Source organism: Chionomys nivalis, chromosome X (assembly GCF_950005125.1).
Source record: "Chionomys nivalis chromosome X, mChiNiv1.1, whole genome shotgun sequence".
NCBI lineage: Eukaryota > Metazoa > Chordata > Mammalia > Rodentia > Cricetidae > Chionomys > Chionomys nivalis.
Genome location: NC_080112.1, coordinates 21,354,657 through 21,366,139, shown reverse-complemented (window position 1 = coordinate 21,366,139; position 11,483 = coordinate 21,354,657). Strand labels below are relative to the sequence as shown.

General features: G+C 44.4%; 1 pseudogene; it reads right to left on the bottom strand.

Moving 5' to 3' along the window:
* Positions 1-5,469: 5,469 nt before the first annotated feature.
* On the bottom strand, positions 5,470-5,887 carry LOC130868032 (40S ribosomal protein S25-like; annotated as a pseudogene).
* Between the last annotated feature and the right edge of the window lie 5,596 nt (positions 5,888-11,483).

Genomic DNA, 11,483 nt, shown 5'->3' with positions numbered 1-11,483 from the left:
AGCTAGAGAAAAGAAGGTCATCCTGTTATGAAGACCTGGGGGCAAAGGTATTGTAGTGATGGGTGATCTAGGCAATATTAAATACATAACTGCCTCATTGGCAGCACGACCCCGTCTCTGATTCTCCGACTATTATGTCTAGTTATGAGCAATAGAGAAAGACCCTAGTCTACGCTGGTTGGCTTTCAAGGATTCTAGTGTGGACCGAGATAACTAGATTTGTTTCTATTCTGCCTGTGGAGCAGTGGGGGACTTGAGCCAAAGCGAGGATGATCATAAGTTTGAAATGAACAAGGGAAAGCCTGGGTTGTGGATTGAACTTCCTGATTAGATAAATGCAGGATAGCAAGCTGGGCTGTTGTGCTCTGACTGTAGCAGGCTGAATCGGATGGAGAACTATGCTCATGTGTGCTGGGCGGAGTAAAAGACTGGTAATGGGCCAGGCCAGAAAAAAAAAAGTGTGCATCTCCACTCGAAAAGTCCCCAAAATGAGATGAGTACATGGGCACCTGTTTGCTCCCCATGGGCAGCACTTCAGGGCGAGATTTGAGTTGGTGTGGGCTTGCTCAGGGATCAAGGTTAGGGAGAAAGATTTATTTTCTGAGATGTACTACTCTATGTAGTCGGACAGGTATTGAATTTGTGGTGACTCCTACCTCAGCTTCCCTGTGTTGGATTACAGACATATACGACCTTGTCCAACTTAAGGAAGATGCTGTATTGGTAAATGTTCAGAAATCTGTACGTGTGGGTTGCCATAGAGATATAGGATGGCAAAGTCGCAAAGTATCATCAAGTCAAATCCTTGGTTTTCAGATGAAGGGTTAAGATGGCTCACCATTCCTTCATATATACTCACTAACATCAGTTTAGTTTTAGGCAGCCTTCGGGAAGTATAGGGGCACAGGTGATTCAGATGGGGTCCCTTCCTGTTAGGAAGTGATGGAGTTGACAGTGAGCCACAGGAGACAATGTGAGTCATAACCTAACTCTGATTCACTTATTGGAGACTACATACTTAGGTCTTTCTCATTCATAAGTCAGACATTTTCCCATTCATCACAGCAACATGTGTACACATACATAATCATATACACATACATGTAGCGCAGTCATATGTCACCACATCAGCTTTTTTTAAACACTTTTACCCATTCCACACTGCCCAGAAATGCAGTCAGTGGGTGGCAGGCATTGAGCGCTATTGATTGACAAAGTACATTTGACTGGGAAGCTTGCACATCTGTTCTCACAGGAAGTGGTCATCTTTGCAACCACACTAGGCTTCTGCTCAATCTTCCAAAGCAATGATAACTTCAGCTGGCAGCCACTGTTAAAAGAACTTTTGTCGCCGGGCAGTGGTGACACACGCCTTGGATCCCAGCACTCAGGAGGCAGAGGCAGGCAGATCTCTGTGAGTTCAAGGTCAGCCTGATCTACAAAGTGAGTTTCAGGACAGTCAGGGTGGTCACAAAGAGAAACTCTATCTTGAGAGAAAAAAACAAAAAACAAGCAAACAATCAAAAAAAAAAAAAAAAAACTACTGTGACCATTCCCTCTTGTCCTCCGTAGGCAATCTGTGTACACAAGAAATGAGAAGTCTTCGGGCATTATTCCCATTTCATTTTTATTGTATGCGTGTTACTAGGTGGAAACTGAGCCTGGAGTTTAAGGGAGCCAAGATTTGCACCAAGATCAGATAAGCAAAGAAATGAACTCACTCTCCATAGATTGAAAGAGACCAAACAGTAAGACAGGTAGGCTTCTTAGCAGGGCTGGAGTCTGTACAGGGTGGAGCAAAGCTAGGAACAGCTTCCGAGAAGTTACACACAGGTCAGCTACAGGACTGCCTCTAAGGAGTGGGCTGTAGGGTAGTTGGAGGGCTACTTACAAGAAATTACCTATAGGGCAGTTATGAGACAGATTTCAAAAATTTGTCTGTAAGGTAATTGAGGGGCTGACTCCAGGGACTTATTCATAGGGCGGTTACAAAGTTATTCCAAAGACTATTGCACAAAACAGTTGAATCTCCCTCATTTAGTCCTTATCTGAATCAGCAGACAGATGTCTCAGGATGGACACGGTCGTTTTTAATTTTACTATAATTTTTTCTTGATTATTTAGAAATTTCCCATCATGCACCCCAATCCCCTCATTTCCCAGGCTGTCCATATCCTCCCTTCACTCTTGTAGTGTCCCCCTAAAGGAAAACTTAAAAAGAAATAGTAACATTTAAATAAAAAAATAAAATATAAATAACAATATTAATTAAAAATAAGCAAAAAAAAAAAAAACAACAGTTGGTTACTTTGTCTTTCCCACGTCTCCCTCTCCTTCTCAGCCATCTTGGTGACACGGGGAGCTGCAGTGTCTCGTGCAGTAGATCCTTTTGAAAGAGTTTGGATTTCTCCTTATGAAAGTCAAAAAGGTAAAAGGCAGGATAAGGAACAAAACAGGAATAGGGCCAGGGAAGGGAGTTAACCAAGAAAACCAGGACCAGGTATTTGACTTCCACTTGAACCAGTATAAGCCCCAATTTTTTGTAGTTTTCTAGATTATTGGCCTTTTAAATAATGGCATCAAGGGTCCGCAGTTCCTGCCTGGTTTCACCGACATAAAAACAGCATTCTCCCTTGGAGCAGGGCATGGACCCCACCTTTGTTGGCTGTTAGGAAGTCTAGGGCCAGCTGGTTTTGAAGTACCATCCCTAGCAGACAGTTTAGCTGTCTTTGTATTCCGCGTGCTGAGAGAGTGGGCTGTCTTACATATTGGCTTGTAGACAGGGAAAGTTTGTTTGGACTGAGTGCCAAGACCCACACCAGATAGCACCTCTGGAAGGAGTCCTGAGACCTAGCTCATTCGCTTCCAGAGATCATCAAGGACTGGTTTTTCTTCAAGGGTTTGTGAAGGGGCAGTTGGATGGGGGAGTAAGGCAGGTATCAGATAAATGAGTGTTCAGAGTGATAGCGACACAGAAAATGCCTCAGTTCTGCGGAGAAAAGGGGTAAATCAAGCCAAGTAGAGATTAGCAGTATTCTGCCTTGCAGAGGGTGATGAGAAAGGTTTTTGAATAGGAAGTAAAGTCCTCCTATGGTTGTAGCTGCCAGTGAAGGGATACTGGAGGGTGCTATGTCAAGTTTAACAGTACGGGTAGAAGAGGGAGCCTCTGGTGAGACCTATTCCCAAGCATGAGTCAGATTCTCTTCTACTCATGGTAATATTTCTTACCATCTGTAGACTGTATTGTTTGGTTGGAAAAAGTAGTTGCTATAATAAAAACACAGCAGACTTTGAGTTGTGGAATAATATATTTTTACATTGTTTATAACTCAAATGGGTTAAACTGTTGAGTTTGTAAAGCTAGCTATCCCTTCCTGTAGTCATCAGGCCTTTTGATAGTCTGGGGGTTGCTAGAGAGTTTAAAGGAAATGATGTGGGAACAATTGAAAGTTTTATGGAATATTAGGAGAGCCCCAGAGTAAGAGGTTTTGATACAAATGGGAGCTGATGGAGTTCATTTTAACCTGAAGAATAGTAGTCCATATTCTGCTATGTGAAGTGATGAAGATAGCATCTTTAAGATCTAAGACAGTGAAACAGGGATTGTGATGGAGGCTGGTGCTGAAGAGGGTGTGTGGGTTGGAGACAACAGGGGGTAGAAGACCAGCAATCTCATTAATGAGCCTCAGACCTCAAGCTAGATGGAAGGAGTCACCAAGATCCTGGGCAATGGGAATGGGAGGATTTACATGGGGAACTGCTGGGCATAAGGATGCTAGACTTTAAGAATTTGGAAAGAAGCTGGGTGGTGGTGGCGCACACCTTTAATCTCAGCACTCGGGAGGCAGAGGCAGGTGGATCTCTGTGAGTCTGAGGCTATTCTGTTCTACAAAGAAAGTTCCAGAACATCCAAGACTACACATAGAGAAACCTGTCTCAAAAAAATAAATAAAGAAAGAATTGGAGAAGAGGTTGGAGTCCTTTGAAGGACTTTAGTTTGCGGGGGTATTGAGACTTATGTAGGAATCAGAGTCATCAGTTAAGTGTATTGAAAATGGGAAGAATTTTAGAGAACACTGTGGTCCATGTACCCCAGACAGAGACAGGGTGTTAATAAGGGAGAGAAACTGGAGGACAGAGAGGATTGGGAAGTCCTGATTGGTCAAGGAAATGAGGATAAGGTGATTCATGAAATTAATGTAGTCTGGAGATTGGACATAATATCTCTTCCTAACAAAGTTAACTGGGTAGAAGTCAAGATCAGGAAGGACTGGCAGAAAACCAATGTCCCCAAAGTACACGACAACAAAGTAGCAAGCATAGGTTGAGAGAAATGTCATTGACCCAAACTATTGAGATAAGAGAGGAAAAGAAATTCAGGCAGGACAGAGCAAGTGGCCCTAATGTTCTAATAGAAAAGAAGTATCTTTACCTGCCCTAGAAAGAATTATTCTGGAATCAACCAAGTAGATGATGGGACCTGTTCTGATGCTGGGGTCTAACAGCATATAGAGGAGCTCATAGAGGAGCTCCAGCAGACACATCGCTGGAGAAGGGTGAGCCTTTTAGGCTACAAAGTTCAATCTTAATGTGTTTTGATGGCCCTCCCTTCCTTGGAGAGAGGTACAGTCACTCTCCCCACATGCGACTAATTTACTAACTGGACAAAGCATAAAAACAGAAAGTCTCGTATTGGGGCAATTATTGTTCCAATGTCCAGGCTGGTCATACATAAAACTGTAACTAGAAGATGTTCAGGATTGAACAAGCACTGGCGTTGGTCTCTTAGAGTAACTTTGTGGAGATGGGGCAGAAATAGCAGAGGCAAGGAATTAATAGGCCTAATTGATCTTGGGTGTTCTTATGGTCACTCTGCTATAACCATTAAAAGTAAATTACCAGGGCTGGAGAGAAGGCTCAGTAGTTAAAGGCACTGACTGTTCTTCCAGAGGACCCAGGTTCGACTCCTAGCAGCCACATGACAGCTCACAACTGTCTGTAACTCCAGTTCCAGGAGATTCGACACCCTCTTCCGTCCTCTGCTGGCACCAAACATGTGTGCAGGCAAAACACTCATACACATAAAATAATAAAATAAATTTTAAAAATAAGCTTCCAATTAATCAGAATACCTTACTGCCAATTTTATACAAATATACAGACCACTGTGTGACTGAAGCTACATTTGCATTTCAGTAAGCCCAAGTACCAATGCCCATGCCTTCCGTATGAGCTGTTACTTCTACTAGAGACAGGTGTGGGGACTGAAAATTATCTGTTGGAATTTCTTCTCAATTGTTAAAAGAATTTATGTTAAACTTTAAGTTAACTATATAAAACAAACTTTTAAAGTTTTTATATTTATTATAATCAAAGTAGGGTGAGTTCTAGAGTAGGTAAACTTGACATTGAAATCCCACTGTTTGAATGTTAGTTCCATTTATTTTTTTTTATTTAATAAAATTTTATTTTTCCAAATGTACAGCTGATTGAACCTGTTCATGCATCTTCACCAGCAGCTGGGGCATCTCCACCCTTTGTGTTTCTGGTGTAAATTACTTGGGCTCTGTGCTTTGAAACCAGCTTGATAAGCCCTTTACTAAGGAGCTCCTGAAGAGCTGCCCTGGCCAAGGAACCGCGAATCTTCAGTCTCTCAGAGACCACGGCTGGAGAACTTCCTTACAGAGCTTGTCGTATGTAGCCTTGTCAAATAGGACTAGATTGTTGAGCTTGTCCCGAACTTTGCCTTTGGACCACTTCTTCTTTTTGGCCTTGCCACCGGACTTATTCACTGGGTCTTTGTCTTTTTCGGCCGACTTTCCGGCATCTTTCTTCTTCTTGTCATCCTTGGGCGGCATGATGAAGTTTGGAGAGTGGCGACGACCACTGCAGCCTCCCTAAGATGTCGGGGGGGAAAAGAGTTCCATTTATTTTAATGTGTCCCCCCCACCCACCACAGGGCACAGAAGCTTACTGAGTCTTCCGGGTGCCTCTACAGCTCCAAAGGAAAAAAACAGGTTTTAAAGTGTCTTTAATGGAACACACACACACACACACACACACACACACTGTTGGAATCAGGGTAGAATGTGTGTGGCCAGGGAACTGAGCCTATAGTTATTTTATATATATGTGTGTGTGCGTGTGTGTGTGTGTGTATGTATGTATGTATATTCATATGTATTTGTGTATGTATGTATATACACCTATCACCATAACAACAGCAACAACAAAAACGCTTTATTGACTCCTCCCACAGGTATAAAAATCATAAATTTTTACACTCTTGCCTTGCTTCTTCACAGAACCTTGAAGTCAAGGGACACCTTCCCTGGAAGACAGACTAAGCATAGGGGTGGGTGTTGGGGGGGGACAGTTAATACCTGGACATCAGCCCTTCCACCTGGGCCCGAGTAAGAGATGAGCAGAAACAAAATTTGGAGGCAGAAACACCCTGACAGTTTCAAAACTGTTTCTCCAGACAAGGCAGGTAGAGGCTGTGCCTGCTTGAGTCCCACCTGTAATCTGGCCAAGAGGAAGGAGGAGTAAAGTGTGAAGACATAGAAGCTTAGAATACAGTCGTGACATTGTATCATGGCTACAAAATGTTGCAGAAAACTGTGTATAAATGGGGAAAGTTCCAAATGTTTGGTCTACTGGAAACATTGATAGGCACAGGTCTGCACCCACAGAAGAGGTCACACAAATCTCAGAAGCTGAGAATGGCAAGGGCCTCTGATCTGGTCATGGACACAGGAGCATCCCATCACTTGGTTGCGAGGATCAGGATGGCAGCTGCCGCTGCTGAACAGCATAGGGAGCCCATGGTGCAGGCCAGGCCGCCAAACTCGCCTGGAGGTGAGATTGGCCTGCCTCTGCCTCCCAAGGCAGGACATTTTTCTTAACTAAATCATTTGAAGTGAGAAAGCCCAGTTTTATTCCAGATCTTTTGAGATGGGAAGATCCACCTTTAATCTGGCTGGCAGCCTATATGAAGGACATGGAAAAAGAAGCTTGCTCTTTGCCTGTTTGCTGTCCCTCCCTCCCTCCCTCGTCCCCCCCCCCCCGTTCTCTGGCAAGTCCACTGCCATTAGAACCTCCTTCTTCGGGATTCTGGCATATACTGAAGACCAATTGAGACACCCAGCCTTGTGGACTAAACAACACTGGATTCTTGGACCTTCTTAGGCCATATCTTCATTATTCATGTCAGTTAAAAGACATTTAGTCTGACTCCATTTCTTAGCTATCTAGAACCAGTGAACATGGCTGCACAAGGATCTGTGGGGTAGGATAGCCCTTGGGCATATGCCTAAGGGGTGGCATAGCTAAGTTATTTGGTAGATTTAGTTCTAGCTTTTTGAAGATTCTGCATACTGACTTGCAGAGTGGGACCAGCAGTCTGCATTGCTACCAACAGTGAACTCAGGTTCTTCTTTCTCCACATCTGCACTAGCGTTTGTTGTCTGTGGTTTGTCAATCTTAACCACTCTGACTGCCGTGAGGTGGACAGTTGATATTGTTTTAATTTGCGTTTCCCTAATTGCTAAGGAAGAGGAACCCTTTTTGGAAGAAGCTGATTTTATTGGCTTCTGTTGGAACACTCTGTGTACATCCCTACCCACTTTTTAATTGGGTTGTTTGTTTCCTTGACTCTTTGTTCTTTGAGTTCCTCATATAGTCTAGATATTGATCCTCTGTCAGATGTGGAGCTGGCAAAGATTCTCTCCCATTCTGTGAGCTTCCTCTTCACTTTATTGTTTCCTTGGCTGCACAGAAGCTTTGCAGTTTTATAAGGTCCCTGTTGTCAGCTGGTGACCTTGATCCCTGAGCAAACGCAATCTTGGTCAGAAAGTCTTTCCCTTCCCTTCCCCTCTACTACATATGTTTACTTCTAATGATTTTAACGATTTTCTTGTTTCAGGTTGGTTTCTAATTGAAGTTGAGGGCGTACTTGGATCTGATTTTTGTGCAGGGTGATAGATATGAGTCTAATTCCATTCGTCTGCATGTGGTCATAGTTTTCTTTTATGCACTACTTGTTGAAGATGCTGTAATTTTCCAGAGTATGGGGTTTTTTTTTTTTGCCCCTTTGTCAAATATCAGATGGCTGTAGTTATCAGTACTCATGTTTGGGTCTTCTATTTTGTTCCATTGGTAAACATGGCTGTCTTTATACCAGTGCCGTATTGTTTTTGCTACTATACCTCTGCAATATATCTTGGATTCTGGAAGAGCAATCCCACCAACATTGTTCTTTTGGCTCAGGATTGCTTTGGTTATCCAGGGTCTTTCCTGACTCCATGTGAGTTTTAGAATTCTTTTCTATTTCCGTGAAGGATATCGTGGGGACTTGGACTAGAATTCCACCGAATCTGTAAACTGCTTCTGGTAGGATTGCCATTTTCACAGTATTAATTTTACCAACCTGTGAACAAAGATACCTTTCCACTTCCTGGTTTCTTTCTCAATCTCTTTCTTCAGGGATTTGAAGTTTTTGTTATAGAGATCTTTCACATCCTTGCCTAGGTTTATTCCAAGATATTTTATTTCCTTGATGCTATTATAAATGGGGGTGTGTCCATGCTCTTTTCCTCAGTATGTTTGTTTTTAATGTATAGAAAAGCTACTGGTTTTTCCAAGTTGACATCATGCCCTTTCACTTTGCTGAAGTTGCTGGAGGTTTCTAGAAGTTTTCTGGTGGAATTTGGAGGATCTCTTCTGTACAATGTCATCATCTGAAAATTCAGATGTGTTTAAAAGTGACTTGAAATGGCAGAAGCTGTTGTCTGCCCACCAGCAACCAGATGGTAGACTTGGAGGACTTGCACGTAGTGGTGCTTGCCCAGGTTATGGGTGTGCAGCTTGGTTGGTGCCTGCACTGCCTCCTCCAACAAATCCATCTGGATCAGACCATCTTGTGGTCCTTCTGCTGGAGGTGATGGGTCAGAGGGTTCAGGGTATCAGGGATGGGGCAGAGAGCAGGGAGCCAGGACTAAAATCACTGGGAAAATGTTAAGCCCGTGGCCACTTCCCTGTTGCTTGAGAAGAGGTTCTTGAGGATCTCCTTCTGACACTGAGGGAGGGATGTTGGAGAGATACAGGAGAGAGCAGGAAGAAGTTTTGAAAGTACTTGGAGGCCAGCTTCCTGAAGCAGGCCAGTGGTGAGCTGTCAGTCCTCTGTGAAGCCCCGGTCTTCCTGGCCCACGTGAGGCGGCTTGCGCTTGTTGAAGGAGGCTCACTGCAGCTGGGCCTGGCCGCTGCCTTCCCTCTGCACCAGCATATTCTCCTTCTGTTGAACAAGATCTTCGTCTGCCTCACGTAACCATAAACACCGAAGAGAATAAAGGGGTTTGGCTGTGTGACTTTAAGTGTTCAGGTTGTGGACCGGAAAGATGGAATCCCTGGCACCTGTCCGACTTGGAATAGCAGTGCAGCCTGCTATAGTCACATCTACAGCCAACGGCATGCCTGCTGGAGGCTGTAAGAGAAGCAGTCAGTAAGCGTTAGGGTCAAAAACGACAATGCTGTAGCTGTGGCGTGGTCCAAGGCGGGCCTTGGGAGTGTAGTCATGAGTCTTGTACTTAATGTCGCAGATGGTATCTTAGTTACAATTCTGATGTTGTTATAAAACACCATGACCAAAAGCAATGCAGGGAGGGAAGAATTTATTTCAGCTTAGACCTCTCAGAGCATTCTCTGTCGCTAAGGAAAGTCAGGGCAGGGACTCAGGAACAATGAGGTGGAAACTGAAGCAGAGGCTATGGAGAAATGCTGCCTGCTGGCCTGCTTTCAGGGCTTTGCTCAGTCTGCTTCCTTATAGAACCCAGGACCACCTGCACACGAGTGGTACCACCCACAGTGGGCTGGGTTCTTCCCCATCAACCATTAATCAAGACAATACCCTCAGCCGGGCAATGGAGGTGCACGCCTTTAATCCCAGCACTCGGGAGACAGAGGCAGGCAGATCTCTGTGAGTTCAAGACCAGCCTGGTCTACAAGAGCTAGTTCCAGGACAGGCTCCAAAGCCACAGAGAAACCCTGTCTCGAAAAACAAAAAACAAAAAACAAAATTAAAAAAAAAAAAAGACAATACCCTCCACAGATTTACCTACAGACCAAACTCATAGAGGTAGTTTCTCAACTAAGATTCCCTCTTCCCAGATATTTCTAGATTTGTTGTCAAGCTGACAAAAACCACCAGCACAGGGGCTGGAGAGATGGCTCAGTGGTTAAGAGCACTGACTGCTCTTCCAGAGGTCCTGAGTTCAATTCCCAGCAACCACATGGTGGCTCACAGCCATCTGTAATGAGACCTGGCGCCCCCTTCTGGCTTGCGGGCATACATGGAAGGAATGCTGTACACATAATAAACAAACAAACAAACAAATAAAAACCACCAGCACAGTGAGCTTGGAGAAGCTGGTGTGTGGTGTGCAGCAGGCACTGTAGATGTTCTGGCTGTCCAGAGACAGCTCAACACCCTGGATGCCCATGTGGAGGGCACAGCGCAGCAGTACCTGGAACCAGTTGTTCCCAGAGAAGACCATGGCCTTGAGGACAGTGCCAAACTTGGTGACCTGGTGCAGAACATCCAGGGTCACTGAGTAGTGATTTTTCCTTGATGATTATGAATACGGGGCTCTGGTCAGTCACCACCATCTTGGTGGCCAAGCTTCCCAGATGTACCAAGTTCCCCGCCTGCAGGGCCACCTGGGCATGCCCATCGTTCAGGGAGCTGTTGTTCTTTTTTTTTTTTCATTTCCTGTGGAATTTTTTTTATTAATTAATTAATTTATTTAATTATTAAAGATTTCTGCCTCTTCCCCACCACCACCTCCCATTCCCCCCTCCCCGAATCAAGTCTTCCTCCCTCCTCAGCCCAAAGAGCAAGCAGGTTTTCCTGCCCTGTGGGAGGTCCAAGGACCACCCACCTCCATCCAGGTCTAGTAAGGTGAGCATCCAAACTACCTAGGCTCCCACAAAGCCATTACATGCAATAGGATCAAGAACCCATTGCCATTGTTCTTCAGTTCTCAGTAGTCCTCATTGTCCGTTATGTTCAGCGAGACCGGTTTTGTCCCATGCTTTTTCAGACCCCGGGCAGCTGGCCTTGGTGAGTTCCCGATAGAACATCCCCATTGCTTCAGTGTGTGGGTGCACCCCTCGCGGTCCTGAGTTCCTTGCTCGTGCTCTCTCTCCTTCTGCTCCTCCTTTGGATCGTGAGACTTCAGTCCAGTGCTCCAATGTTGGTCTCTGTCTCTGTCTTCTTTCATCGCCTGATGAAGGTTAATATTCAGGAGGATGCTTATATATTTTTCTTTGGGTTCACCTTCTTATTTAGCTTCTCTAGAATCACGAATTATAGTCTCAATGTCCTTTATTTATGGCTAGAAACCAAATATGAGTGAGTACATCCCATGTTCCTCTTTTTGGGTCTGGCTTAACTCACTCAGGATAGTGTTTTCAATTTCTGTCCATTT